This window comes from Stigmatopora argus, chromosome 4 (genome assembly GCF_051989625.1).
Source record: "Stigmatopora argus isolate UIUO_Sarg chromosome 4, RoL_Sarg_1.0, whole genome shotgun sequence".
Taxonomy (NCBI): domain Eukaryota; kingdom Metazoa; phylum Chordata; class Actinopteri; order Syngnathiformes; family Syngnathidae; genus Stigmatopora; species Stigmatopora argus.
The window spans coordinates 15132103-15156759 of record NC_135390.1 but is presented as its reverse complement, the minus strand read 5'-3'; the positions used below and the strand labels follow the sequence as shown (position 1 = coordinate 15156759).

Here is a 24657-nt window from a genome sequence, read left to right as displayed (position 1 = left end):
TGCTGTACTTAAATCCACTTTGCTTAATGCTAACAAACAATCCGAATTACCATATCTAGGCTAATGGATCGGCTATCTAGGATCATGCCAATTTCAAAATGAAATAGTGTACAGACGCTCCCCTACTTACGAACGAGTTAGGTTCCGAGCGATTGTTCATAAGTTGAATTTGTTCGTAAGTTGCTCAGTGCTATATTTTGTATTATAATTTATTTTTAAGGCCTATACAAGTATATTGAAGGTTTATATAAGTGCATTTGTATGTTTAAGGCTTGTAAGTAACACGCATTGGTTTGTACTGATTTTTTTTTTTTATAAAATGGAGAGAATACATACAGTACTGTATACATACATTAGAGAGAGAGAGAGAGAGAGAGAGATTCACCAGAAACTGGCCGAAAGAAGCTATCTAATGACGATTACAGTTTTCCTTTTTTTCATCATAAATGATGCGGTAGCACTGTATGGCATCATTCAATCGATTTGCAAACTTTGTGCAACGTTCAATATTTGGGTCCTGCTGCTCGATCTTTATGTTTATAAATGGTACTGACGGTCGAACGATTCAAGTTGTATTCTCGTGCAACGCGCATCAAGCTTCGTTATTATTGCCACTCATTTCAAATGAAATGGCTTGCCTCTTCCTTGCACCTCCCTCAATAGAAGCCTTTCGCTTTTCACCAACCATATTGAATAATGGATGCATGAGATATTTAATGATAAAAATGAAAAGGGTTCTTTGCGCACTGGAGATACGTTCACGCACTTCGGCACTGCAACGAAGTGGGGAGAAGAAGGTAGATGCTGGGTGAGCTGAGCTCTCACAGCGCCAGGCGTCGGTATTAGCGGCGGAAAGAAGCACTACTTGGAAAAAGGTGCGCAATACAAAATCAAACTTACGAACATTTTTCGACAAACGCAATTTGCAGACATGTTCGTATGTACCGTTGTTCGTAACTCGAATGTTCGTAAGTAGGGGAGCGTCTGTATTTAGTTTCAGGGAATGTTTGAATTTTTGAGACTTTGCGATTCATGACTTGAATTTCTTTTTTTTTTTATCCTGAGACAAATTTTTTGGGAAGAGGCGTTTCGTAACCTGAATATTTCGTACGTAGACACATTCGTAAGTAGAAGTGTGTGTGTGTGTGTGTAAATCCTAATTTTTTAACAAATTTAAATGCAACTCCAAAGAAGGTCAGATTTCATTTTGTCACCTTGATCATTTCTCTTTTTTTCCCCTGGTGATAAATAGTAAAACAATTGGTGAATCAGACATCATTTTCAGACTCCAACATTTTGTGGGCTGGCGTGTTTAGTGAAAGCAGCAACGAGGATACAAAGAAGCTGCAAAGGAGACGCTGAATAAGACTGAGAGAGATGGGAAAACCCGGCTGACACGGTGTGTTAGACAGGGGTAGGAATTCAGGCTGATGCGGCGAGACAGCGAAGGAGTTTGCCTGACGGACGGATCGAGCTAGACAGGACCAACAGAGGCGGTGAGCGCGAGGGATGAGCCCGCTCCGAATTAATGGCGTCTCTCATCAAAAGATGAATGCTCTGTGGCACTCCCCGCTGAATCGAACGCACGCATAAAAAGAAAAAAAAAAGAAAGTCAGTCGGACAAATAATGAATACGCAAATGAATGACTTAATAAATAAATAAGGATGCAAATAAATGAATAAACATGACCAAACTTTTGAAAGACGGGTGTTCATCGATCAATCTTTGCGCCTTTGCACGCCTTTGTTAAGGTATTTCTTTAAAATGTTTGCTAATTGTATTTTTTTTTATTGATTATAGCACTCTGCATGTTTGGCTTTGAAGGTCTCCAACTTAAATGTGTTTTATCTGGATTTTCAGATGATTGTGGTGTCTTCAGACGTGGAGTTTTGATCAACTGAGAGTTCGATGTGTAAGTTTGTATTTACTTGCTTATAGTTTAGTGATTGATTTATCCAGTTTTATCAGTGAAGATCTACTTGCATATACATGCGTGTGTGTGGTGAGTTCTCTGGTGAGTCTCCTTAACATCAAACAGCTGGAAGTGATAAAATATTTAGGAATCACTGGGAGTCTGTGAATATTAATAGTCTTTTCCTTCTCTCTAATCTCCCCCTCTTTTTCCTCGTCTTTCATTTGCTTGTTCGTTCCTCGACCGTGTGTCTGGCTTCCTAACACTGCTACATGTGTCCACACGTCCCCTCTCGCGACCCCGTTGATGGGGATAAAACACAGTGCTTTAATTGGGAGATGCCGACGCCCACAGGCACGGGAAAGTGGAGTTGACCTCTACTCCTCTGTCATGCTCGTGGCGTCGGATTCTCACCGTGTAGGGATAAGCCGTGTCACATGTCCCGCGTGGCGCCCGGCGGCAGTCGAGTTGGCCACGGCGTAGCCCCGCGCCATGTCAGACATGAGAGTGGACCAACTGGCAGACACTCAGACTGAACAAGCAGAGCCATGGGGCCCAACCATGCTTGGTATTTTTTAGACTCCAAGCCCAAGGATGTACTGCACCGGTATTTCTTGGGCAGGAGTAACTAAAACAGGCGTGCAGTGTCGATTATTGGGACTTTTTTTTATGCACACATTGATGATGCAGTACAACATGCCCAGACCTTCCTTTGTTCTGTACAGTTCAATATTTTCTGTCTTTCTTACGTTTTCAGTTTTTGACAGTTTGGTTAGGACTGTGGCTTCTACTCAGGTTTAACTTTTAGCAGCATGAAGGACACTTTTGTCATCCCTTTTTTTACTTCAAAAGAAGGTACTGAAGATTAAGATGAACAGATTTGGTAGACATTTAAAGTTTGGTAATCAAGTTGTGTCGTGTGGTTTAAATATCTGAAAAGATACAACAAATGTTTTTTAAGCACACCTGCACTCTCTATAATCTTTTTTCTTGTGTTGTCTTTATTTTTCGGTGAAATTATTTCTTTTTCAATGATACCATAGAAATAGTTGGTCATTTTGGTGGGGGATCTTTTAAGCTCTATGTATTGAACAGCTTCTGAGTCAGATTCAGGCTCTTGTATGAGAATGATAATGGTTGCCTATGGTATTCTACTGTATATATGGGTCTACAATTGTCCTTTCTCTTCCCTGAAGGCAGCTGAGTAAGACTCCAGTATACCCACAACCCTAATGAGCATTAGTCCTATAGAATAGATGCATCAAAACAATAAAAATGCAAAGAAGTAGGAACAGTGCATTTTTTTACCTGGTTATGCAAAATGTCATATGCTAGTACCAACATGAAATGTGGATCCCATTTATTTTAGTTCTGTTAGTTCCTGTAGTAATTTCTATATGAACATATGGGACTTTGCTTCATCAGTCATCTTGTCTAAAGATGAACTATACTTTGAAGGCTGAGAATTTTCCAGTATATGTATGCAATAATCGCCCACCAAAAAAGTAGTGTAATAAATGTGGGCCAGATTTTTTTTTAAATTTTTTGCCATGGCGAGAGGCAGGTAACATGAACGTCAGCATACTACAAGACAGTCAGACGAGAGGATGCTGGCTGTTGTATCTTCAGTGACAAGTGCAGCTATGTAATTACAGGCTCACTGATAAAAATCAATCTCATTTCTGATGCTCACAACACATTTCGAAGGCTCAAAAGATCTTTGCCTCGTTTAGAGGTGGAGAGAGACAGAGAGAGAGAGAGAACTGGCAGGAAGTTGAGGTGACTAGATAAGTACTGCAGCCGTCTCATATGTGCACTCAAGTTGCACCACTAGGGCATTTTCTCAAGCAATTCTAAAGAATCTCTTACTGTTAAATTGCAGCAAGTGACCTTAGCTAGTTGGTGCTATTGCAGACTTCTCTAGGTGGCGCTGCACTGCTTTATATCTGGACATGATAGCGATGATTTGTACTGCAGCAACTTTTTCCCTCTTTTTCATCTCTCGAACATGTGTCTTTTGTGACTTTCTTTGTGACGAGGAAAGCGCACACATGCTGCTCCATATTTGTACCATTTTTTTGGGTTAAACCTGATTCAAGTTTACGGTAATAGTCCAGATGTTATGAAATTTGGGCCAATAAAGAGCGACTAGTTTTATATGATTCATGTGACAAATGAAAGGTCACTCTCAAAAGACTTTGTGCAGCCTTTTTTGATGCTGCTCTTCTGACATGCAATCAAGAGCTTTTAGAAAAATGTGGATTGATTTAGACTCAATTTCAGCTTTGTTTTCATCTAATGGAGGAGGTTCTGGTACTTTTCCACATATGATATCAACCATTGTGACTTGGCCTCCACATTGATTTTGAATGGATTGTAAATTTAGATGGCGAAGAAGAACCCTTTATTATCCCTGCTGAGGGCAAATTAAGTTTTTACATTCCCAAGTCTGGCGTTGCAGGACTTGAACTTGAAGCCACCCTTTGGTCTTTTGCCTTGCCCAAGCCAACGCGTACTTACTTGAAATGACCGTGAACATCTGCAACAATAGAAATATGTACAGGGTGTCTTTCTAACTTGTGTTTTAGCGGCATGGAAGACCACATAAAGTGTCAGAGTATGTTTTCTTTAAACTTAGTCACGCGGACAATCTAGAAGAATTATGGTTGCGAAACGAAAAAAACAAAAGAGTTAAATTAACACAAAGGGCACAACTTTGGTAGCTTGAAAACCAGAGCATTCTGACTTTTGTGCTGATGTAATCCTTACTGCATGTTTGATCCACATATTTTGTGCTGCAGGTGATCTAATGCGATTTTAGAGAATTTGATATGTGCTATGTGCAGATAGATAGATTGTAAATTCCATAGACATGAACATGTTTGACACTCATTCGATCCATACAGATGACAACAATGAACATTAAACCTTCAATTAATTACATGCAATAATGTCATTAATTAAATAATGACAGTTTTCATGTAATTTCACGGACCCATATGTAGTTCTGTCGTATAGATTACCACACAGGTGATTAAGAGGGAGGATAGATTTAAAAAGTCTATGGACATATTTAATTCAGCTGTGGTTATGAATATTTTATTAGCTTGTTGTCTGTTGCCACATTCTGCTCATGCATGGATCGCTGATAATTGTAGATGAGTCTGCACGTGACTTACACATTTAAAGGGGATGAGAGGAACTGCTATGATTGGTGGGGAATTCATTTTGCTTTGTTTACATTGACATCCTTATAAAATGTCATCTTTCAAATGTCCCATCTTGAGTATTTTTTGCAGTAACCAAAGGAAATGTGGACGATATTGCATGACCGTTGAAGATTTGCGACTCTGGACCGTCGTTGCATGTTATAGTCCTCTGCTTCCGCGTGTCTCTTGTCTGTCCCGATTTCATCATGTGTCCAGTGGAATAACTTAAGCATAGAGCAACGTTTCACCGTGACAGCAGAAGCACGGATGAAGGATACTCTCACAGCATGCATTCACCCCCTGGTTTAAGATTTTGCTAAAAATAGTGCTGTCACCTTAAGATCCATTTTTTTTGTAATGTTTTCCATGTGTGGGCTCATCAAAGTAATTATCAAACAAAGACTATGACGTTTTACTGCATGTCAAGCTAGATGCCAAGCCACCACAAGAACCCTAGATCCACTTCAATGCATTTTGGTGTTTCTACAACAATGTGGAACTCTTTTGGTGTGATCAAGGCCATTGTCCCAAAATATAGCACTCTAAATTTGCTGTCTCAATGGTGGTGTGTGTGAAGGGCTTTTCAGATGGAACGATATCTAGGGACTGTGACTTGACTCAAGCATGTGATCCACATTATTTTTATGCAGAAAAATCCCTTCATTATGAATGGAAGCATCTGTAGTTATGTTTCCACTCTCAGTCAAGCAGTTATTTTCCTTTTGTTTGATGGTCTTCGGTATGCTTAAAATTCGTATGCCTTCTATGCGTACCTGTCAAAGTCAGATATTTTGCATGGATGGAATGTATGCATGTAGCGCAATGCCAAGTCAGTGACAAGCTGCCCAATTAGCTCAGAGAGTCCATTGATTTGGAAGTTCCAATTTGTTCATATCATAGATAGATCACTGTTATCCCATAATGCTCCTTTCCCTGCCAAGGAGACAAAGGCACGGAAAGTGACACGAAACAGACACTCACACACTAGCGTGCACGTACACAACTGTCGAAGGAGAGTAAAGACAGAGATGGAGGAGAAAGGCGTCAGTGTGGAGAGGATTTATGAGCAGGGCCTGTCTGTTGGCGATGGGCCTGGGCCCTCTGTGGTCCACTCCTCTGTAATATTCACCACTCCTCAGGCTCCCATGTGTCTGCCTGTGGCCGCAGTGCACATTAACACGCACGCATGCAAACACACGCACACACAAACAGTACAGGCGGATCCAGAAGAATCCTGTCAGTATGCAATTACCCTTCTGCTGTCATTGGGCAGTTAACATCTGCGTGATCTTTTGTCTCTTCTCATCTCAGACTCTTTGCATTTTAATTCTCACCCTTCTTGTTTTTCCCCTCGTTCCTCTCCAGCCGATCTTCCACCTGGCACGAGGACAACGAGCCAAGCTTACAAAACTGCATAGCAGCATGATCAGCACTACAGGAATTCCACTAAAATACCACAAGTACGTAGTTTTAGAATTGGCCTTTTAAGGTCTCACCCTCCACATTTTAAATAACAATGCACATACAAATTGCTAAAGCATGCAGTTTCTGAGTAAATGTCCTGAGACTGGTGGTGGATCTCTAAGAAATCGCCCATAAATCAAAACAAAATCCCCAAAACAAAAAAAATGGAAAAAACAATGTTTAAAAATATATTCAAGTACCAAGCTAATTGGAAGTACCCCCTAAAATTCCATTTTTCTCTTGTGCGCCTCAATGAACCAGATTAAATCTCAATCAAAATAGTTACCATATTTTTTTTTTTTACTGTAAATCTTACCTGAGTATAAATTGCACCAGCCTAAGAATAGACAATGAAGAGAAAAAACCTACAAAACACTCGACTATAAGTCGCATTTTAGTATTTTTATCAGAAACCAAATACAACCATATGTTAAAGTAACAATAGCAAAATGGAGAACAACAGGCTTTCCCCATGTTCATTAGAAAATAATACTCTGTGGACAGTAGAATACAGTATAAGTTGAAACTCAAATGTTTGTGGTTAAATAATTTAGTAAATTCATTATACATGTTGAGCTTCAAATATTTTGCCTGCTACAGGAGTCACCGTTTTTGTGGTGGGGAATTGCTGATTTACTCTTGACACTCATTCACGGGCAAACTTCAACTATTGAAATATGAAATATTGAAAAAAGGGGGAGAGAATAATAGGTATCACGAATTTTTTCCGCACATTTGTGTTGAATGTCCCTTTTTTATTTTGTAATTTCAGGGTGGAATAATTAAGGACATTATACTACATTCATTTGCCACATGTTTTTTGTGGTATATGTAGTGTGTTGTTACAATATTGAGTAAACTGTAAACAGTGTTTTTGTCATCTTCAACTTACCTTTATAATTGACATAGCTGACTTTATGTTGGCCTTCTAGTAGTTGAAACACCAACAAAAGGTATAGAATGCAGAGGCGCATGGGGCACACGTCAGGCATGGCAAGGACTTGTTGAACAAAGATACAGTTTACAACGCAGCAGTGCGAAGGAAAAAAGAAAACTGTTTAAGCAGGACTGTGAGACAGTAGAATAGTGAAATATAATAATAATGGTTACAAGAGCTACAGCAACTACAACAAATGTGGAAAACATATCTTTGTCTTTGCTTGCAATAAAGGCAGCTCAATAACAATAAGCCATTAAAAAACAGCTAGCTATTTGTTTTGAAACAAACACATTTCTTGTTCTGGTATACTCAGTTGGTATCACGATATACAGTACGAGGTATTTTAGACGTTTTTACATGTTAATTGATGTTTTTTTAAACCTGAGGTGAAAATCATAAGGATGAAATATTGTTGGAAGAATTGTAAAGGGTAGCATTCATTGTTATTAATTTAGAATTATTACACTTTGGACTTCTGATTTTGTCTTTCTAGTGTTAAATTGTGGATGCCTTATTAAGTCATTTTCTAATCAGATTGCCACTCACCTCTTTTCAAGTCTTAGCTGGCAGGTACTTAATTTTTGTACAACAATTGGATGATGGCATGGGGCGAGCCAAACGTTTTTATGGTTGAAGCAAGCGGAAAAGATTTTCCAAATTATGGGGCTACCATGTGATGAACAGAGTGGGCCATTTTACCAACTGTGTTGTTGACAAGGGTTGCTTGTTGTAGACACAGCTTGGTTTGCTACCAAACGGCATACTGTGCCCGCGCAGAAATTGTGAACATATGAGTTGAAGCACAAATTCTACAGTCTAACCCAATTTTTAGTTTTTTCTTTCATCATTACTTGTGTTTCTTTGCATTTTTGGTCTCCTAGCCTCTACAGCAAGGGTGTCAGACTCGGGTTGGTTCGCGGGCCGCGTTAACGTCAACTCGATTTCATGTGGGCTGGACCATTTTAGATAGAATATTTAGATTTTTTTAAAATAAATTGATTAAAAGAACTGAATTAAAAGCCCTGAATATTCAGTTTTTTATAGATCTAAAACAATGTTTATTTTAGCTTTTTTAATATATTTTTAGATTTTAAAAAATGATTTTTGAACTAAAAACACAGAAAAAATGATTAAAAAATTACAATTAGATTTAAAAGGGAGAAAATCCGGAAATTTAATATACATCTTTACTCTTCATTTTAATTTGATCCTAAAACAGAAAGTCGGCACTCATGATTTACTTTCCCGGGCCACACAAAATGATGCGGCGGGCCAGATTTGGCCCCTGGGCTGCCACTTTGACACATGTGCTCTACAGTAACAAAATACATGGCAAAGAGATCCAATCAGATCATCGCAAGTTGATCTAACACACAAACACAAATGAAGCAAGTTGCAGAAAAGAGCCATCAAACTAGCATTCAGCAGGGATCACGCACAACACTGACACTCGTTCAGGGCTAGCTCGCTAATAAGCTGCTTAGTTGCATCAAACGCCACGTAGAAATACCTGCAAATATCTCGTTCCATTTATATGCCGGTTTGATCTCGAGGAGGTGACATCACGCCTGCTCGTGACTTGTAGTCGCCGCGGAAGTCTGTTCTACTTGCTCTGCCGCGCAGCGCCATCAGTCTGCGAGCTGCTGTCAATCACGCCAGACATTAGTATGCAACTGCAGCCAGCCGAGACGGAGGCCTCATTTATTTTAAACTATGCCGCCATTATTTCGGGCGGCACAGAGGGATAAATTAAATCTGATTTGAATTTGAGGAGAAAAAGTGAGGAAACAGAAAAATATGGTGTTTCATTTGTTTGTCTCCTTGTTCATGTGTGAAGTGGTAAATATAATATTTGATATGTCATTCAGTGAAGCAAGTGTAATGAAGCACAGTGGAGTAGTGTTTGACTTGTCTGCCTCACCGTCGAGACTATTGCACTCATTGTCTCATATTTTTAAAATGTGTCTGAATAAATTGCAGGGGCTGACAAACCCCTTTAAATATTCTAATTAATTGTACTGCCCTTTGTATTAAAACAAGAACAAAAACCACATTTATCCGTTATTCTGGTTTGCAGTGGTGTATCCAACTAAGAAGTGTTTTTGCCTCTTGTGTGGTTACAAAAGATAACCGATATTGCCAAGAAAACTGTCAGGATGATGCAGTGCAGCTCTCTTGTTGTGTAATGTTGTTTTTTAAATGAATGTGTTCGACACCAAGCAATGGAAGCTGCATTTCCTGGTTGGCTTAGAGAGAAAACACAAGAAAGGCTTTAGGGTTAGGGTTGGTTGTCATGGTTACAGTAATAACAGTAACTGGGGAAACGACATGCTTAGCCGTATCATTACTCTCAATGCATTTAGGTAACTTATACAGCAGTGTCACAATATATCAGGAGCTGATTCATCCCAACGTAATTGGCTTGTACATTATAGACTCTTAAGTTTCGCGATCCATTACGTGGTACTGGTTGACTTTCAAGGTGATCGAGATTGATTATTGATTTTTTTTTCAATGCTGTAGCGGGGGAAATATCACAATATTTTTTTAAACATTAGTCCTATATCCGATATATGTTCCACTGTGTTGTGCTTTTTTATATTATCAAAAACCCAAAACACCTTAAGGCTTTAGGCTTACCCTAACCTCGTTGACAATAAATGTACCTGACATAAAAATAAACAATAAAAATAATAGCAGGCACGAGTAAATTTTTGTCATGTTTAAACAGTGTGACAATCAGGTAAAAATACCTCCGTCAACAATCCTGAATGCTGCCTGGATTAATTAATTTAGTGGTATGTGTGGACTTTTTTTTTTGTTGCCAGAAATGTTTTATGCCCAATATTCCATTAGCAAATATGACAAAACAATACGAAAAAAGTTCAAATCATGATAAGTTTCATGAAATTAGGATCAATTGGTCATGTGGAAATTAGCCTTGAGCCATAACTTAATTGATGTTTTAACTGATTCGTTAAACGGCACACTTTATAAAAATACCTAGACTGTGATAAAGAAATAGAGAATGTGTGAATGAGTCGTAACACCACCATGCAGTTAGTTTTAATGTGGTTGGGCACCATGACTGTCCCTCTCTTGCTAATACAGGATGCTACGGGGCTTGTGTTGAAGGGAAGAAGTGGCGGTGAGGTAGTGCTGCCTTTTTTTAACAGAGACAACAGGGGAAAGCTGACAAAGAAAGCATAAAGCAAGGGTGATAAAGAATTGGGAAGGTGAGCGCACAAAGGAGAGGGACAGAAGACTGTGAGGGACACATGAGAGAGTCCAAATGGAAAGGAGTGCCGGCGGGGCAAGCTTATGAAATTGAGCGCGTCCACATGTTCAAAGTAAGCACATGAGGGATTTGACAATAAGAAAGACTGGGGAGAAAGAAAAAAAAACATCAGTGGCACTGAAACAACAAAAGTAAGAAAAAGCTGCACAGAAGCAGCAAGGAGGATGAGGAAGACTTTAGAAACAACCTATAAAAAAGTGACTTTTTGGGGTCTTTGACAGTATGTTGGACACGTCTCGGATAAAACCTTTCAATTGAAGAAGATTCATGTGCTGCTTTATTTCAAATGTGACCTTTTGAAGCGTTTTAGGAAAATTGGATGTGATAGTTATTGCATGGAACTTTAAGCCCCAAACAATCAATTCAAGAAGGCAAGATACCTTATTCATTTACACGATTAGAAATACTGGTAAATAACAGAGAATGAAGAGTCGGGTTTTATGTTCAATCCAATCATCCGGAACACAATTTTTGCAAAGCATAAAAAGGGCAAAATATATCTTAAACAGTTTCAGCACTGAATTCTCCACACAAGAAGAAATTGCTCTTAATTCTCAGAGACAAAATTCAAACTCAAACTTCAAAACGGTGCAGCTGTTTCGTGCCAACCACAAAACCATCTTCGAGGCACCACTACAGGGAATTTCCACTGACCAACGTCCCTGGAATTAACAAAGTTCGACAGGTTCTAGTATAGTCATTCCAACTTTCCAACTCAGATCTCTTGAGTCAGATATCATTCATAATCAGCAACATAGCCATCCGTGTCATAGGAAAGAAAAAAAATCCAGGACTCGGTTGGCTTGGGAGCCAAATTCACTGCATAACATGCTGGTGGGAAGCCCCCACTGAGAGTTCTCAGAAGTGGCCTTCTTGCAGTCCCTGCCACGTCCAAACAGCATCGTGAAGGAGTGTCACTGTGTCCGCCATAGGGACCCAATTCAAAGAAGCCCCGGCCAAAGCATGTGAGTTATGCTGAGGGATGGGATGCAAGGAGTTTGAGGAATGTGGATGCACTCCATATCCTGCCATTACTGCCTCATTTCCACCTCACATTCCATTCTTTGTCTTTTCCCCCCCCTGTCATTTCTGTCTTCACGATGACTTTTCACATTTGCATAAGTGAGGCGAACGTCCCAAATTGTGCTCTTTCTCTCTCCCTCCCGCCGCGCTTTCTCCCTCTTATTTAACAAGAGCAGAGAGTTCAAAGTGTAGCCCTAACGGCTTACATGTGTTTCGATTAAGAAGCTGGCACACACTCCCCATTTTAATGGGCTTTCCCTGCTCTTAGTTCGCACGGCGCTGGGAATTTGGAGGTAAAAGGCTCTTAATTGCTCCGGCAATGGCAGGAATGCAATGGGTCGGATGGCGGGAATGTGGTGTGGCGCTTAAAGGCACATATGTGGGCACAGATGCTCAAATGGCTCACACAGCAGAAAGTGAACATCTGAAGGTTGCGGGTCAACTTAAGGCAGCGCAGTGCAGAGAAGCAATGAATTAGCACCTGCTGCCTTTATGTGATCAAGATCATTGCCTCTTGAGTAACTGTCCTTTATTCAATGGGAGGAGCGCATCATTCATGGATTTGCACACTGTAGCTTTTCAGAAGGGTTAATGAAGTCGTTGGTTTTGTAGCTGAGAGGCTCTAAAATGACAACGGAAACTTATGGAATATTAAAATAACACATTAAATGAAGGGAAAATATTTTAATTTAAAAATACATATACGTATATGCAATTTATTCTCAGCAACATATTCATTTTGAATTTTAGATTGTTGTATTATAACTTTATCCTCGCAAGTATTTTTGTTTTTGTACCCTAATCAGTTTTTTTTATATTAAACTTATAAAATTGAATAATATGAAAGTAATGTTCTCCTACTAATTCTTGTTTCTGATTTCTGAGTCATTGTCATAATATTCAGACTCTCTCTGATTCAAAGGAAACTAAATTTTATTCCCTTGATTTCACTATCCATTAATCTCAGTCTACTGCAATTTCACCCTTTCAATTGTAAGTTTATACTTCATCCTTGTGATATTAAATATCTTAGTCTACGCGTAGTTAGTGTGTCAGCCTCACAGCTCTGGTGTCCTGGGTTCAAGTCCAGGTCGGTACAACTGTGTGGAGTTTTCTTGTTCTCCCTGGGCCTGCGTGGGTTTCCTCTGGGTACTCTGGTTTCCTCCCACATTACAAAAACATGCATGATAGGCTGATTGGACACTCTAAATTTTAGCCCCTAGGTATGGGTGTGGGTCTGCATGGTTGTCCGTCTCCTTGTGTCATGCGATCGGCTGGCCACCAATTTAGGGTGTCCCCTGGCTCTGGCCCGGAGACAGCTGGGATTGGCTCCAGCACCCCCCGCATCCATAAGGAGGATAAAGCAGTTCAGAAAATGAGATGAGATGAGAAAATTAAAAGGTACTCCTCATAATATTTTGACCTTATTCTCATTACTTTATTCCAGTATTTTTATTTAAAGACCTAAATTACAACTTGATCAAGAAATATTCACAGAAAAATTTACTACTGAGTTCCTGGAGTTTATTTGTATTTGCCAAAGTACCACAGGGTTCGCCCATCTTCTGTTTTTCACTCTGGCCCTCGGGAATACTTCACAACTCTAAAGCACCCTGCGGTTAAAAAAATTGCGGGGGGAAAGAAAAAAATGGCGTTGGGTACAAAATGATCCCAGACATGTAAAATTAGAAAACCGAAGGAAGAAGAAATAAAATCAAGCGCACCCAACGCGGTGGCATGCGAACTAATGATGGGTTGGTAGAAGGAAGCTTGCGGGGGTGACGGAATCCTCACTTTTTGTCCCACGTATGGTGGTTTGTGGTGTGCCTGTTGGTCGGGCGGCCTTCCTTGTGGGTACCCGCTGGAGATTGGCTGGGTGGAGGTGTGTTAAAAAGAAGATTAACATGAGAATTTAGACAACCATGCACATTCCAAGTGGCACTATTATTATCATTATGCAAGTGTGACTGCAAATGGTTCCCGTGAGCGCCGACAGATATGACCGCATTTTTTGATGAGACGCACAAACACTCATGTTTCCTCTCCTCGACCTCTGCTCCGAGGAGAAGCAGTGCTCGCACATAGGCCGCTGCGGGGGGCGAGCGCCAATGTGTGTGCCCAGCTGCATGCCAACTGCGCCCGCAGGCAGCTCGGGCCCCCACACACCCAAGGGAGCAAACGGCCTCTATGTTCTCCATCTACACTACGTTTCCTCGCCTCCCCCCTATGCATCAGCCACTTCTCCTACTTTTCCTCATCCACCCCCCCTCCTCCCGCTGAGCCATGCATCCCGTCCGCCCATCCCCGTTCTTCCGTCCATCTCTTGCGTCTCACTCTGGCTCCAAGTCCTGGAGAGTGACTGACAGGCTGTGAATTGCTCTGAGGCTATACCCAGATAAAAGGCATGGCATGCACACATACACACACACTTCACTTGAAATCACATCCACTGTCAAAGACACAAATCCTACCATTCTCATATTGGGCCAGCTGCAATACACACTCAAGCGAATGTGGACTGACAATCTCTTTGTGCGCTCTCGCCGCCCTGACGTTTGAGTGTTTGGTCACTCGTTGTAATGTTGCCCGTTGTTGTGTGTTTCTGTGTGTGTGCATGCGTACAGAGAGAGGCAGAGAGAGAGACTGACGCAGGCAGGCAGACCAAATGTGTGTGTTTGTGAGGGGGAGATATTGCGTCGCAGTGTGTGGTGTCAGGTCTGGCTGTGTGAGCTGACACTGATTATAGTCTTCACAGCTCACTCCCATCAGAGGCAAACCATATAGCTGAGGCCAAAGCCCGTTATTTAAAAAAAAAGTTGCAATGCTGCTGCCTTGGTATGCAATTGCTTTTATATGCCTTCAGCTGCTTGGCTATTTGCCTTCACAGAGTTCCCCTGATCGTTTCTAGAAATCAAAATGAGGTCTATGAATTACAACACCACAGCTCTGACATGGTATACATCGGAATGGGGCCAAAACAGTGGGGAAAATGTTAGATGAGCTTTACCTCGAGAGGATTTGGTCCAGCAATCATCAAAGGATTATGTCTGCGTTTGTGCTTTTTTTTTTGTTCTGACCATACACGTCATTGATTTTGATCTAAAGTCTCGTACGCACGTATATTGGTCCAAATTTCTCCATTTTCTTTCCCTCAGTCAGAAATGCCCTGATTCTTGATGTCTCAGAAAGATCCCCTTGAGGATTATTCTGTTGCGTATTTGGGGTGCGTTACGAGTCACTTTTCTCGGCTGATCTTCGAAAGCGGTCTGGGCTGATTATCATAAAGCCTTTAAACGTTACTAACGTAAATTTATATGGATGTATTCAGCATTAAATTTGATTTAGCCATAACATTTGTTGTACTGGTAAAAAAAATATAGGTATCTGATCGGCATTGGATAGGTATCAGCATCGGCAAAAAAAACTTCAAATGGCAAGTAAATATAAAAATCAGCATCAGGACATTGCAAACAATACGATAATACGGACATTTCTATATTATTAAATACCGTGACTGGACGTTTCGTAGAAAGACGTTTGGTCGACCGGACGTTTGGTAGAACAGACGTTTGGTAGAACGGACGTTTGGTCGCCAGGTTCGCTCGCTGTCAAATTATGACAGATTTTACTGTTGATATTTTGATATTAGATATTTAGATATTAAACTCACTCTCTCTCTCTCTTCTGATTATAATTTTGAGAGCTGGTTTCAACAGTAACAACCCGGCGACCAAACGTCCGTTCTACCAAATGTCCGTTCTACCAAATGTCCGTTCTACCAAACGTCCGTTCTACCAAACGTCCGTTCTACCAAACGTCCATTCTACCAAACGTCCGGTCGACCAAACGTCTGGGGACCAAACATACGGGGACCAAACGTCTTTCGACGAAACGTCCGAGTACCGTTAAATACTAATATGATTGCATATTTCTGGATATCTTAGACTGGATGGCCTCCAGGTGACCAAGGTACCATCACCAAAAGGAGTAGCACACTAACATGGAATTGTCATGATGCAGTGGCTGTTTACATTTAATTATGTCATTAGTATATTTTACAAAGCCCCGTCTATAAACAAAAGTAAATCCTATTCCAAGGTAACACTCTTTAGATTTTCCTCATTTTACTCATTGGCGATGGTGGCTAACCACACGTGTTGTAGTGACACTAAACTTTGATAACAACACGATGGAGACACTGGATGGGGTTTTATATTGGGATGCACACTCCATGCCTATTGTGCCAAATGATAGGCCACACTGTGGAGTGTATAATTACGTATTTTAACAAGCCTTGTGCCTTTCCCCCCCAAATGCAACTATACAATGAACTAGCAGTGAGAGTAACAAACAGAGAAATCTGATGGCCTCTCTCTCACATTTCAGTATCATCAACTGCTTTACACCACATACAAAAAACACGTCTATGTCCAATCAAGCGTGTAATGGGTACATTTGACTAGCTGGAGTGAAAAAGATGAGGTAATGAGGATGGGAGACAGATTGAAGGTGATTAACACAAGGGAGAGAAGGGCGGCGGCCCTCGCTGCATGCTACAACGGAGCCAGTCACCTCGTCATCTGCAGCCTCAGCGGGCGTTGGCGTGACGTGCCGCACGACGCGAACAGCAATCTGCGCGCCTGATGCGAAGCTGGCCAGCATGATGGCGCTGACTAGAGAGATTCTGTGCGAGCGTGTTGTGTTGAGATGGTTTGTTAAATGAAAGCAGATTAGCAGCACAGGCGCTGACCCATTCTAACAGAATCTGGATTTTAGTTGTATTTTTGCTTGGGCTTTGTAAATCTAAATTAACTCGTTGGGTGCCGTTAACAGTGAGTCACAGCCAATCCGTTTCAAGTGGCAGCCAAAGAGATCATTTCTCGTGTTGAATTTTCACTTGCACATAAAATCTGACATTGACCCTTTTTTACCGATAGGAAATGCCATTAGTGGTTTGAGTGTCACCTGTCGTGCTGGCAGCATAATTTTTCATGGATACGAAAATGAACAGAGGGCTGTTAATGTGTCCAACTCACTCTGAGAAAGAACAACAACTAAAAAAAATCAGATGTTGCATAAACATCTCACTCCATTGACTCATCGCAAAAGGCTGTAGACTCAGGAGAGTCACCACCGCCAGTCTGGTTATGAATCACGAACTCCACTGACAAGCGTCATCGTTCACATGACCAGATTGTGAATGTTAAATGTAACGCTGCGCTTCCATCATCCGTATGCAAACGCCACACTGCACAGTGTGCGCACAGTACATTAACCCCTCGACTGGAGGTTACATAACAGAGAGGTCAGCGGAGGTCTAGCGTAGTTCATAGCACTCTGCCTTATGGAAGGATTCCAATAGATGTATTATTCTTAAAATTTCCAAACATGTACATAAAGAGAAAGATGTTAGATTGAGTCTACTAATGTGCTAGACATACCCTGATAACTGGGCCAAATCTAAACATTTTCCTTCCTATGTGGTTAAATTTAATTATTTTTTTGTGTCTGATAGCCTATCTTTTGGTGTTTTTCTCTCACTGATCCACTCAGAAGTCAGAAAAGGCTCACAAATTTCAACATTTGCCACATTTTGCTTTGTGATATAAAGTTAATCAACTATAAAAAAGTGAAGTAATGAGAAAATCTAATTATTTTCCTAAAGAATGCTGTTGATTAACTTCCCTTTTTAAAAGTAGTATAGATTTTAGATTAACATGAGAGGCACTCCGTCATAGTTTTGCTGCATCCGTTTATCAATAAAAGCGTTCAGTTTCAATTGCTTCAAAAGACAAAGATGGAGTGTTATCATTGCTGACTTAAAATAAGCATGCGGTGTTCCCACCATGGTCTTGATTGCATCCAGATGTCCGCCTTACTTAACCGGAATGCAGCTCCTGTGAACAGCAGCAGTGACAAAAATACTGATGCTTGGTTAGTAGTGAAATGGAAGGAGCAGGTGTATGGCAGTATAGTGGTGGCGCGGTTCCGGTCCCTACCGCACGCCCCCTTTCGTTGCTTAATGACTGCGCTGCAGCAGTTCCTCTTTTGACTTTTTTCTCAAGCTTTTGAAATTTGGCCAGGCAGATGTTCAGGGATTACACCTGTACGAGATACAGCGTTTGACATACTGAACATGCATACACTAACTCAGGCTTTCATTTTTGCAAGGGTTGACAATCACAGGATGCAGTCATAATATTTTGAGCATAATGATAACACGATTGAAAATGTTTTTTTATGATAATGCTGGTATGTAGGGAACTGAAATAGTGTAAAGCCGTCTTCTTTCACATTGGGCGTGCATGTTTTTGAATGTGGGAGGAATTCGGAGTACCTGGAGAAAACCCACGCAAGCCCGAGGAGAACGTGCAAACTCCACAATGTGTAGACCTGGGATTGAACCCATGACCCAAGAAATGTGAGGCCAACACGGTAACCATCAGGGTGGCCTAATTTCAAACCATGTACGTATTATTAATAAACTCAAAGCAAGGAGTGCCTGATTACAAAATATTTATTAGTTGCAAGCAAAAATGTAACTGCTTGATTTCACACCTAAAATGTTGAAACTTGTCTTTATTTCTGCGTGATTTTTAAATTACAAGACCTAAATAAAATATAAAATATGTGATTTGGACCTGCTTGAGGTCATCTCCCTCTTATCCAATGCAATAACTTCACTTGGAAACAAACTCTTTCTTATACAAAAATTGATTGAATAACAGTTGTATTTCCATTTTGTCAAAAAACACAAACTCAAATTCATATATTTATATTTTTAATCGATTGCGGAAAAAAGCAAACTCAAATTAATTCATAAAATCATGTTACGAAATAAAACATGGTTGTTGTTCTACAGTCAGTAGTAATGTTAAAACGCTGCCTCCCTGTTGTATACATGAATGTTTTCAGAAGACATGGCGTGAACCAGTGACACATACACAGTATCTATCTTTAACCCCTCATTCTTTGCCCAAGTATGTCGTTTCTACCACCTCGGTGTTACACATCTCCATCCCGCGGCCGCCTCCCCTTTCGATATTGTGTGCCATTACACAGTAGCGTTTTTGCAGCTGGAGTCGGCCTGTCTGGCTCGTGCAGCCTTAATGGAGAGGTGTGCAGCAAGCCCATACTGTAGGAGAGACAGTCTTCCTTTCTCGCATGCTGCTGTCAGAAAGCATACAGGCCTGATTAACGACAACAACCACAATAGCTCTTTATGCATTCTCTCCTCTCAGCTGGCCCGTTGCCAAGTCAGCCTCAGGGAAGGAGAAGTGTACTCCTGCCTCTATATATGTGTATGTGTGTTTGAGAGAGCGAGAAAGGGAGAGAGGAAGGTGAGGGATGTAATATGTTATAATTATGTGTGTGCGCGCCATGTAGGGGAGGGAGGCATTCTGAAAAATGCCAAAGAGAATAATCAAATGCTGCAAATCCAATTCACAACACTCCAAGCGGCCTGTGGTCTTTGACGGATTTAGAAAAGTGGCCTTATTTGTGGACCTTTGTCACTTATATCTCCAAATCTGGTCTTTTGAATCATTCATCCATCCATCCATGCATCCATCCAATTTGTTTACCTACTTAAACTCATTCACTGCCTTGACAGCAATAGACACGCAATCCATTTGGATGTTTTGCCTCAGTTTGAATGTTACGAGGGATGATTTGTCATAGTTACTGTGTGGTCTGTGTAAAACTGTTCATTTTTAGAGCAACTCTGGTCAATCTATCGCCGTCAATCACAGCCAGTGAGGAGACTTACGAATTTATTGTTGTAATTTGTGGGGATAAGCTTGGTCGAGTAATGTGTGAATCCTAGAGTTCCCCAATTCAGAGGTTTGATTCTAAATATCTAAGCAAAACACTGAACCCCATCTTGTTTGTCATGCTGCACATCAGTAGGTAAATGGGATGTAGTGTCAAAGTGCTTTTAGAGCCTTGAAGGTGGAAAGGTGCTATAGAAGTGTTGCTCCATTTATCTTCTTTAACAGCTTAAAGCAATATTTTTTGCCTTTTGTTTGAAAGAGTGATCGCTATCTATTGCTTACAAATTACTGTTCATGCACCCAGTCTGTAGTGAGTTAATCCACAGTGAAAATTGCTTCCTCTTCATCAAAGCCAATTTTTAATAAACCGTTCCTTATCCATTGAGAACACATTCTTCATTTGCAGTGTTAACCTGGAACCAGATCGAGCTTGCATATAACACATTGTCTGGCATTTGTTAGAGTGAAATGCTCACTTCAAATGGCTTTTTTTCTTCAGTCATGTTAAAAAAATGGTTGTGCCCCGTCGCTAGGACTGTATTTGTGAGACACTGTGCTTTTATTCTGTGGCATTTTATATTTTTAGAGTGCATCGCCTGAAGTGTGTAACTGATTATCATGAGTCACAACCAATCACTTATAAAAACAATTGGCAGTCCTTTTTATAATTCATTTTATCAAGTTATTGCTGCACTCCTAATGTTCAAACTCTAATGTTATTGTGTACGTGTATACATTTAGTCCCAATATGGAATGTAGATATTCACTTTAAAAAAAATTCTGACAAAATAATTTGTTTAGCCACCTGATGGTGTAGTGGTTCACTCGCCTGACTTCAGTGCGGGCAAGTGTAGGATCAATTCCCGCTCGGTGGCAGTATGACTGTGAATGGTCGTGACCGGACGTTTGGTCGACGGACCTTTGGTCGACGGACAGTTCGTCGAACGGACGTTTGGTCGAAGGATTCGCCGCCGGACATTTCGTCGAACGGTCAATTTTGAGAGAGAGAGTTTACTGTTGAAAGCGATCAACCAGGTAATCTCTCGCTCTCAAAATCATAATCATGAGAGAGAGAGAGAGTTTGTCATTGCATTGACAATGTAAGAGCATTAATATCTAAATATCTAATATCAAAATTATCAATAAGTTGCGTATTATTGGCGTGTGTACATGTTATTCAACGCCGGATTCGCTCGCTCTCAAAATTATCAATAAGTTGTGTATCGACTTGTATGTTGTCTCACAATTTTAGATAAGAACAAATGAGTTACAAGCTTGGTCACAAAATAAACTTTATGACGTCCTGAAACTGAGGTCCACGGGCTCCCGACCATGTCTCAGACATAAGTTGGGCGTTTGTGAAATAATTTCAATAAATTACTCATTCAAATAATCCATTCATCATCCATACTGCGCATCCTCGTAAAGGTTGCGGGTGTTGTTGGAGCCTATTCCAGTTGACTTCAGGCGAAAGGCAGATCCTTCCTCCCATCAGCTGTCAGGCTCTTTAACAAAAAAATGGCTGTGTGTTAAGACCTACCGTATGCATGCATGTACATTTATGTGTATGTATGTATGTATATATGTCCTAAGCAACACGCTTATTTAATTATATATTTATTCATGTATTTATTTCTTGACCTACTTATTACCTATCTATTTATGTCTAAAATGCCTTTCCTATTCCTGCATCCTCACCCTCTTGCCACTGGAACAACGAAATTTCCCGAATACGGGATGAATAAAGTTATCCAATCCAATCCAATCCAATGTTGAGCAGATGCTGTAGTGTTCTCCATTGTCAATTAGCGACAGCTTACCTATACCTGAAGTAATGCCTCATCATGTAGTCTGGGCACTCTTAAATCAAGATACCGCGGCATCAGATATGGTGAACTAACACTAATATTATCTATATAATTGGGTACTGTAACTCTGAGACTTGTTAACTGTTTTCGGTCTCCGATGTTGAGGCGCGTTCATGTGCCGCGTGCACGCCCTCGCTAGCAGCCATCTCCCCTTGCTCCTAACACAGAAAGGTTGAGAAGAACCATCTTTCATCTCCTCTGCATCATCACAACGTCTGCATTATTAATGGGCCTGATTACTGTAATCAAAAATTCTTATTTATTTGGAGGAGTGGGAGGAAGGAGGAGGAAAAGAAGGGATGGAGGGAGGCGGCAGAGGGGCCTGCACAAGCTTCTCTCTCCAGACAAAAAACCTTTTGGTCTCCTGCTTTAATTTTTCAGAAATGGAGATGCTGCACTGCCCTATCTTCCCCGAGTTCAGAGCTAAGCTAGTTAGGCGCACATAAACATGCAAATACAGAAGCTCTGACATTCAAACTTTTTCCCCCCGCAGTCTTTGAGCCTCGCCTTGCCACCGCATAGAAACACACACACACACATGCAAACGCACACAATGAGATAACTGTCAATAATAGCATCTTCACCAAGACAATCATGCAGACCTTCAGAGGAAGCTGAGGCAGAAAGTGTACGCGTCCTTGCCTTTGATCCGACGTTTTAAGCTTTCTTTCCAGTCTCTTCAATGAAATCTGCCTCCTTTGGCCTTCCTCCTGCTTTCCCTTCTCTTCCTTCCTTGCTTCCTCCTCCACCAGCCTGTCTAATCTCTCCAGGCACTGCCATTTGCATGCAAATAGTCCATTAGCGGCAGTGGCAAGAGGAGACACAGCCAGGAGCTCCCCACCAGGTAATCAAGGACAAAAGGAGCGCAGGAAAGAAGGGTGATGAAAAGAAAGATGGAGTGCTTGTGGTAGGGGGAGCGATAAGAGGGTGTGGGGATGTTGGTCTGAGATCACAGGTGAAATATGGCGGCATGGCAAGAGGAAGGGTAGAGGCGAGGGAAGATGACATGCAGATGGAGGTCATCTTTGTAATGCAAAAGGAACAAGTCAAGATTAGAATGAGTGGAGTGCGCCAGGGATCTGAGAAGACTTCATTGGGGCTTATTGCCGTGTCACTGCGAGTTTCATGAACTCAAAGGAAGTTTTGGAAGAATGCTTCACTCTTTTGTATGCTTTAAGAAACAGAAACAAATCAACAAAATAGCTCTCGTCTTCTCTGCGCACAGCAAATCATATGGAGCGCACCAAATAAAATCCCAATTTTATTTTATTTTTTTTTAGCTGTGAGGACGACGCTCGAACCACTCATCCGCCGGGCCGACCATTCATAGATATTAATCATTACATTTTATTATTACTAAATCATTTATGTGTAGTAGACCTGCTTCTGCTTATGGCAGGTGTGATACTGGTGTGTACCCATAGCGAGCAATGATGATGTTGCTCACACCGGTACTCAGTGTGCTCAGGGAGGTTGTTTTTTCTGCCCAGACAAACAAAAAATTAGAGGGAACATTGCTCAGAAGTACTGTACTGTCCACTCAGCCTAGTAGTTATTTCATCCTGAATATGTGTACATGACCAAGCAATTTTGACTAGACAACTAGCCTGGCTGAAGATCCCATGCCACTTTTCAAGTAACACCCAAGTCCAGATACGCTTAAACTAGCCACTGGGTAAACACTACATCAAAGGCAAAAATAAGCGGTGCTGCGCTGACTTTTGTTGGATGCACAGATTTGCATAAATTAATGTTGTTAGCTTTGGATATGCATGTTTTTTTTTCTTTTTGCAGTTTAAAGCAGGTGCCAGGTGTCTGCCATTTTCTTAACAGATTGGGTAGAGAAAACCTCCCTATAACACACTACCCACCACTAGATAATCACTCAAGATAATCACTTTTACAGACAGCTTACAATTGAACCTTTGGTGGATCCTTCTGATTATTAGTAGACGTGGACTTTATCGCTTCTTTGCATGTCTGCCTTTTTTCTCCAATTTCTACTTTCTGCCTTCTGAGGATAATGAATGAATGCTAAAAAAATGAGTAGGATTTAACAATTTAATAATTTTGTTTAATAAATGTCTCGTATATAAATGCTGAGTTTGTCTCGGGGTACTCGGATATGTTCTCACATGCCCAAAACATGCGTGTTTGCTTCACTGAGGACTGTAAATTGTCCTTATATTTGAATTTAAATATGATTATTTGAAGGCTGAGGGTAGAACAGCTACAATTCCACCAACAAATTGTAAATGTCACTCTTGTCAGATTGCAACTTTGCAATCCCCCCGCCAAAATCTCACACACATCGGCCATCCTCACCTCACATTCCTGTGCATCTTTGGATGCGCTAGTTAAACTTCTTATGGGAGAAGAAGTGCATAAGCGTCAAAGGAAATGAGCCTCCCACCGCCGCCGCCAAGTTCCCCTCCTCCCCCCTGCGAAGTGCTTGATTGCGGCCTGTTTGATGTCCTAAACGCGGCGTGCTAAGATTTGCTCTCTGTTCCTTGCCGAGCCCCGTTTGAAGCCGCGCTTGAGCGACACCGCATTCACGTCGTTGCACTCTTGCTTAAAACGGCAATTATTATTATTCTTTCTTTTTTTTGCCTCTTCTTGAGCTCATCACATATGGTGAGGCGGCGGAGGAGGGCGACAGGGAGCGCTGACTCGCACCCACACACTTGCTCTTAACGAAGCTGTAAATATGCACGCTGCAAATACCTCTCTTCTAACTTGAGACAGCCGCTTTACGGTTTCTTCAACGCCGTTTTTCCCCCGCCTCTCTGTCACAAGTATTACTGAAATTACACCTCCTGCAGATATCACCAGCATGCACCTATTAAGGCTCATATATTACTGTCACGGGCGCTTGGTTGAACCTGCCGCCACTGCTTCTCCACGTCTTCATAAGCTTTCGCTGTCAGTTGTGGGAATATAAAAGAGTCTTTTGAGATACAAGGGGCCGTAAAGATGTTTATTACCTCCACCAAGGAGGTTATTTTTCGGTTCAGTGTGTCTTTATGTGTTAGCGGGATTGCCTAAAAGTCTATGACTCGGATCAGGTATTTCTTTTCACTTTTTTCGTAGTGGCGCCAAAGACCACTCCAGAATCACAATGGCACCATCAATTTCATCGTAACTTTGGAATATATTCCTTAAAGATAGCA

At 41.1% G+C, this 24657-nt stretch overlaps 1 long non-coding RNA gene across 2 annotated transcripts in view; it reads left to right on the top strand.

The window, feature by feature from the left end:
- The first annotated feature begins 1859 nt into the window (after positions 1-1859).
- The window catches only part of LOC144073456 (uncharacterized), a 50317-nt gene continuing 27519 nt past the window's right edge, over positions 1860-24657 (top strand). For both annotated transcript variants that reach the window (XR_013300082.1, XR_013300083.1), the window contains exons 1-2: positions 1860-1913; positions 6488-6582. This is a non-coding gene — a long non-coding RNA (uncharacterized LOC144073456). The remainder of the gene's footprint in view (positions 1914-6487; positions 6583-24657) is intronic.